Source organism: Pan troglodytes, chromosome 19 (assembly GCF_028858775.2).
Source record: "Pan troglodytes isolate AG18354 chromosome 19, NHGRI_mPanTro3-v2.0_pri, whole genome shotgun sequence".
Lineage (NCBI taxonomy): Eukaryota > Metazoa > Chordata > Mammalia > Primates > Hominidae > Pan > Pan troglodytes.
Window position 1 is genome coordinate 63381011 of NC_072417.2, and position 7431 is coordinate 63388441.

Below are 7431 nucleotides of genomic sequence, written 5' to 3' on the forward strand. Positions count from 1 at the left end.
TTTTACTCCACTCTGTTCTTGCTTACGTGGTTTTTGAGGAGATGCCAGATGTAATTGCTATCTTTGCTCCTCTATGAGGAAGTTGGTTTTTTCCTCTGGTTTCTTTCAAGATTTTGTATTTATCTTCGATTTTCTGCAGCTTGCATAGGATATGCTTAGATTTTTTTTTTTTTTTTTTTTTTTTTTTTGCTTTTATCCTGCCTCGTGTTCTCAAATTCTTCCTGGATCTGTAGTTTGGTGCCTGACTTTAATTTGGGAAATTCTCAGTCATTATGGCTTCAAATATTTCTTCTGTTCCTTTATTGCTTCTCCTTCTGGTATTCCCATTATGTGTATGTTACACCCTTTGCAATTGTCCCACAGTTCTTGGATATTCTATTCTGGGCTTTGTGTGTGCATGTGTGGTGCATGTATGTGTGTGTTTTCAGTCTTCAGAAAGAAGACTGTTTTCTCTTCTGTTTTGGGGGGTTTCTATTGACATATTCTCAAGCTCAGAGATTCTCTCCTCAGCTGTGTTCAGCCTACTGATGAGCGCATCAAAGGCATTCACCTTTTCTGTTATGGTGTTTTTGATCTCTAATATTTCCTTCTGGTTCTTTCTTAGAATTCTCATCTCTCTGTCTACATTGTCCATCTGGCCTTGCATGCTGTACGCTTTATCCATTAGCACCCTTAGCATATATATTTTTTTGAGACCAGAGTCTAGCTCTGTCACCCAGGCTGGAGTGCAGTGGCACAATCTCGGCTCATTGCAACCTCTGCCTGCCAGGTTCAAGCGATTCTCCTGGCTCAGCCTCCCAAGTAGCTGGGATTACAGGTACCCGCCGCCACCACGCCCAGCTAATTTTTGTATTTTTAGTAGAGACAGGGGTTTCACTGTGTTGGGCAGGCTGGTCTCAAACTCCTGACCTCAGGTGATCTGCCTGCCTCTGCCTCCCAAAGTGCTGGGATTACAAGCGTGAGCTACTGTGCCCACCCCCCCTTAGCATATTAATCATTGTTATTTTAAAATTCCTGGCCTGATGATTCTAACATCCCTGCCATATTTGAGTCTGGCTCTCATGCTTGCTCTGTCCCTTCAAACTATGTTCTATTATCCTTCAGTATGCATGTCTCGTAATTTTTTTTTTTTTTTTGGATAGCAAGACGTGATTGATGTGCTGAGCAAAATAAACCACAGTTTCTTTAGTAATGTAGTGGTAAAGTGTGGGAGAGGGGAAGTGCTCTCTAACCTATGATTATCTCAATCTTTTAAAGAGCCTGTGAAATTGTAGGCTCTGAAAAAAAAACAAACCCCAATAGTTTAGGCTCTGGTAAAATAGTTCCTCTTGAGGGCAGGCCTTGTGAAGCTGAACAGAATGCTCTGGCATATTTCACATGAGAACCTGGTTAACCTCCTGGAGGTAAGTAAAACTTACAAAAGTGTGTGTGTGTTGGGGGGTCCCTCCTGTAACTAGGTTCTCTCTGGAATTTTTTTTTCCTTTGAGATGGAGTCTCGCTCTGTCGCCCAGGCTGGAGTGCAGTGGTGCAGTCTTGGTTCACTGCAACCTCTGCCTCCTGGGTTCAAGTGATTCTCCTGCCTCAGCCTCCTGAGTAGCTAGGATTACAGACATGTCCCACTACGCCCGGCTAATTTTTGTATTTTTTTTTAGTAGAAATGGGGTTTCACCATGTTGGCCAGGCTGGTCTCGAACTCCTGGCCTCAGGTGATCCGCCCAGCTCAGCCTCCCAACCTGCTGGGATTACAGGCTTGAGCCACCGCACCTGGCCTCCCCCTGGAATTTTTAACTCTCAGACTTGTTCACATTGAGCCTCCAACAATTCATCAATTACAGTTCAGGTCTGGTTCCCAGGGGGATTTTTGCTGATGTGTTTCTTCTCCTCTGGTAAATTGTGATCCTCCATCTCCACCTGTCTATTTCTCCAATTTTGAGTACAGCAGCTTTCCCTGTGATGAATCCAAGAGGAAGTTGTTGATTTTTCAGTTGGTTCAGCTTTTTACTTGTTGGCAGAGTGACAACTTACTTCCAAGCTTCTTACATGTCAGAATGGAATCTTCTGCTCCTCCTTCTCCTTCTTGGCAGAGTCTCACTATGTTGTCCAAGCTGGCCTCAAACTCCTGGGCTCAAGCAGTTCTACTGCCTCAGCCTCCTAAGTAGCTAGAACTACAGGTGCATGGCACCATGCCCAGCCTCTTCATCTTTTAGAGAATATTTTCACTTGTCTAGTTTGCCAGTTATTTTATAGCATTTCAAATATATAATTTTTTTTTTGATTCCGAATCTCACTCTATCACCCAGGCTGGAGTGCGGTGGTGTGATCTTGGCTCACTGCAACCTCCACCTCCTGGGTTCAAGCAATTCTCGTGCCTCAGCCTCTCAAGTAGCTGGGATTACAGGTGCCTGCCACTATGCCTGGCTAATTTTTGTATTTTTAGCAGAGACGAAATTTCACCATGTTGGCCAGGCTGGTCTCAAACTCCTGGCCTTATGTGATCGTCCCACCTTGGCCTCCCAAAGTCTGGGATTACAGGCATAAGCCACCGTGCCTGGCCTTCAAATACATCATATAATTGTCTCCTGGTTTCCATCATTTCTCTGAAATTATTAGGTGCCAATCTTACGTATTAAAGATAGCATAAAGTTGAGTCTTGTTCTTTGTTTTATTTTATCCAATTTGATAATTCGGTCTTAGAATATTTAGATAATTTACTTTTGATGTAATTGTCAACATCATTGGGCTTAAATCTACCATCTTGCTATTTTCTATTAGCCCCATATATACTTTATTTCTTTTTCCTATTTTTCTGCCTTCTTTTGAATTAATTGAATATTTTAAAATATTTATTTTATCTCTACTAATGTCTAATTACCTATACTGCTTTAAAATTTGTTAGTATTTGTTCTAAGACAGTGGTAAGCATATGCCCCATGGCCTGTTTTTTATGGTCCATGAGCTATGAATGTTGGGTTTTTTTTAGTTATAAACTTTATTTTTAGAACAGTTTTAGACATGCAGAAAATCATGAACATAGTACAGCATTTTTATACATCTTGTATCCAGTTTTCTTTATTATTAGCATAGTATATTAGTTACAATTAATGGATCAATAATGATACATTATTATTAACTAAAGTTCATACTCTAATCATATTTTCTTAGTATTTTGTTTGTTTGTTTTTTGAGATGGGATCTCACTCTGTCACCCAGGCTGAAGTGCAGTGGCATGATCTCAGCTTATTTGCAAACTCTGCCTTCCGGGTTCAAATGATTCTCCTGCCTCAGTCTCCCAAGTAGCTGAGATTACAGGTGCCTGCCACAGTGCCTGGCTAATTTTTGTATTTTTAGTAGAGACGGTGTTTCACCATGTTGGTCAGGCTGGTCTCAAACTCCTGACCTCAAGTGATCTACCCGCCTCAGCCTCCCAAAGTGCTGGGATTACACTTTGGGAGTGTAATCCACAGGTGTGAGCCACAGCACCTGGCCTGATTTCCTTAGTATTTTTTAAACTGTGGTATAATACATTTAACATAAAATTTACCATCTTCACTATTTTTAAGTATAGAGCTCAATAGTGTTAAGCATATTCACACCATTGTGCGACCAATCTCAACTTTTTCATCTTAAAAAATTAAAACTCTATGCTATTAAACAATTATCCATTTCCTCCTGCCTTCAGCCCCTGGCAACCATGATTCTACTTTCTGTTTCTCTAGATATCCTAGGTGTCTCATGTAAGTGGAATCATAACAGTCTTTGTCTTTTTGTAACTGGCTTATTATTTCACTTTGCATAATGTCTATGTTGTAGCATGTGTCAGAATTTCTTTCCTTTTAATTTTTATTATTTATTTTTTATTTATTCATTTTTTGAGACAGAGTCTCACTCTGTCCCCCAGGCTGGAGTGCAGTGGCGCGATCTCGACTCACTGCAACCTCCGCCTCCTGGGTTCAAGTTATTCTGCCTCAGCCTCCCGAGTAGCTGGGATTACAGGCATGCACCACTACGCCCAGCTAACTTTTTCTATTTTTAATAGAGACAGGGTTTCAGTGTGTTGGCCAGGCTAGTCTCAAGCTCCTGGCCTCAAGTGATCCACCCGCTTCAGCCTCCCAAAGTGCTGGGATTACAGGCCTGAACCCCCGTGCCCAGCTGCCTTTTTAACACTGAATAATGTTCCATTGTATGGATATCGCACACTTTGTTTACCCCTTCATCTGTCAATGAATGGACACTTGGGAGATTGCCTTAGTTTTAACCTAATGTCTATTTTCTGACCCAGGATCCCATCCAAGATATCACATTTATTTAGTTATCATATCTCCTCAGGCTCCTCAAGTATGTGACAGTTTCTCAGACTATCCTTTTTTTAATGACCTTGATGGTTTTGAGGAGTATTGGTCAGGCATTTTATAGAACATCCCTACTTTGGGATTTACCTAATGTTTTTCTCATGGTTAAACTAGGGTTATCGGTTTTACGAAGGAAGACTACAAAGGTAAAAGTGCCATTTTCATCACATCAGGTCAAGAATACATACCATCAGGCCGGGCGCAGTGGCTCACACCTGTACTCCCAGCACTTTGGGAGGCCAAGGCGCGTAGATCACTTGAGGTCAGGAGTTCAGGACCAGCCTGGCCAACATGATGAAACTCTGTCTTTACTAAAAATATAAAAATTAGCTGGGCATGATGGAGTAGGACTGTAGTCCCAGCTACTTGGGAGGCTGAGGCAGAAGAATCGTTTGAACCTGGGAGGCAGAGATCGCACCACTGCAGTCCAGCCTAGATAACAGAGGGAGACCCCGTCTCAAAAAATAAAATAAAAAAAAAGTACATACTGACAACCTGACTTATCATTATTATTATTATTATTATTATTATTATTATTATTGGTTTTTTGAGACAGAGTCTCGCTCTGTGGCCAGGCTGGCATGCAGTGGTGCGATCTTGGCTCACTGCAACTTCCACGCCTGGCCTGACTTCTCATATTGATATTGACTTTGATCACCCAGCTGAGGTTAGCATTTGCCAGGTTTCTCTAAATTTACTCATTTTTCTCCCTTTCCACACTGTAATCTTTGGAAGGAAGTCTTTATGCCAGCTCACATTTAAGGAGTGGGGAGTTATGCTCCACTGGTTGAGGGCAGACTATCTACGTAAGTTATTTGAAATTCTTCTGGCTGAGAGATTTGTTAAGAATAGGTTTTATGGCCGGGCGAGGTGGCTCACGCCTGTAATCCCAGCACTTTGGGAGGCCAAGGCAGGCGGATCATGAGGTCAAAAGATCGAGACCAGCCTGGCCAACATGGTGAAACCCTGTCTCTACTAAAAATACAAAAATTAGCCGGGCATGGTGGCTCGTGCCTGTAGTCCCAGCTACTCGGGAGGCTGAGGCAGGAGAATCAGTTGAACCCAGGAGGTGGAGGTTGCAGTAAGCCAAGATTGCGCCATTGCACTCCAGCCTGGAGACACAGCAAGACTCCATCTCAAAAAAAAAAAAGAATAATTTTTATTTTTATTTTTATTTTTTTTGAGACGGAGTTTCGCTCTTGTTGCCCAGGCTGGAGTGAAGTGGCGCGATCTTGGCTCACTGCAACCTCCACCCCCCAGGGTTTAAGCAATTCTCCTGCCTCAGCCCCCCGAGTAGCTAGGATGACAGGCACCCGCCACCATGCCTAGCTAATTTTTTTGTATTTTTAGTAGAGACGGGGTTTCTCCATGTTGGCCAGGCTGGTCTTGAACTCCTGACCTCAGGTGATCCACAAGCCTCAGCCTCCCAAAGGGCTGGGATTACAGGCTTGAGCCACCGCTCCCAGCCTACTTTTTACTTTTTTTCCCCTCATGTCAGATCATCAAATGGGTATGTGCTGACGTCCACATCGTAACAAGGTTGGAGGGAGGCACGTCTTACACATGACCATGAATACCTGATCCTTATGCTTACGAACAGCAAAAGAATCTCTCTGTCTGTTTTTGAGAGAAAGTCTTAAATCTCTCACCCTGAGTGAAGTGCTGTAGAGCCATCATAACTCACCGCAGCCTCAAACTCCTGTCCTCAAGCAATCCTTTCACCTTGGCTTCCCAAAATGCTTTACATTTTTAAAAGTTGAAATGGGTGCGGGCACAGTGGCTCACGCCTGTAATCCCAGCACTCTGCGAGGCCAAAGACAGGCGGATCCCTTGAGGCCAGGAGTTTGAGACCATCTTGGACAACATGGTGAAACCTTGTCTCTACTAAAAGTACAAAAATTAGCCAGGTGTGGGGGTGCACACCTTTGTCCCAGCTACTCGGGAGGCTAAAGCATGAGAATCACTTGAACCTGGGAGGCGGAGGTTGCAGTGAGCTGAGATTGTGGCACTGCACTCCAGCCTGGGCAACAGAGCAAGGCTCTGTCTCAAAAAAATTTTTTTTAAGTTGAAATGATTCAAAAGAATAATATTTTGGGGATATATGAAAATGGCATAAATTCAAATTTCAGAGTCCACAAATAAAGTTTTATTGGAACACAGCCATGCTCACTCATTTAAATATTTTCTACAGCTACTTTCTTGATAAAACAGTAGAGTTAATCGTTGCAAAAGAGACTGTATGGCCTTCAACACCTGACATATTTACTATCTGGCCCTTTACAGGAAAAGTTTGCCAACCCGTGCTCTAAGGTTTACAATACGCATCTTTAGTTTATCACAGTTTTCCTCCAAACAACATTATATCACATCATGTAAAACTTAGAAACATACACTAGCATATTTTCTTCTTCTTTTTTTTTTTTTTTTTTTTTTTTGAGACGGAGTCTCGCTCTGTCACCCAGGCTGCTGGAGTGCAGTGGCATGATCTCAGCTCACTGCAAGCACTGCCTCCCGGGTTCACGCCATTCTCCTGCCTCAGCCTCCCGAGTAGCTGGGGCTACTGGCGCCCGCCACCACACCCGGCTAATTTTTTGTATTTTTAGTAGAGACGGGGTTTCACCGTGTCAGCCAGGATGGTCTTGATCTCCTGACCTTCTGATCTGCCTGCCTCGGCTTCCCAAAGTGCTGGGATTACAGGCGTGAGCCACCGCGCCCAGTTAAACTGGCATATTTTCTTTTCGCCCCTTTATGCTTCATGGTATTGTTATCATACATTTTATTTCTACATATGTTATAAACCCCATAGTACATTGTTATGCTTTTTTCTTTAGGTAGTTGATGATCTTTTAAACTAAATTTTAAATGAGAAAAATATATTTTACATCTACTCACATATTTTCCATTTCTTGTTTTATTTATTCCTTTGTGTAGCTCCAAGTTTCCATCTGGTATCATGTTCCTTCTGCCTGAAAAACTTTCTTTAACATTTTTTTTCTTTTTTCTTTTTTTTTTTTTTTGAGACAGAGTCTTACTCTGTCCCCCAGGATGGAATGCAGTGACATGATCTTGGCTCACTGCAACA

The 7431-nt window shown here is 42.5% G+C and overlaps 1 non-coding gene across 1 annotated transcript; it reads right to left on the reverse strand.

Moving 5' to 3' along the window:
- Positions 1 to 5849: 5849 nt before the first annotated feature.
- On the reverse strand, positions 5850 to 5958 carry LOC112206195 (small nucleolar RNA U13). The gene has a single exon (XR_002940392.1). It is a non-coding gene; the product is annotated as a small nucleolar RNA U13 (small nucleolar RNA).
- Between the last annotated feature and the right edge of the window lie 1473 nt (positions 5959 to 7431).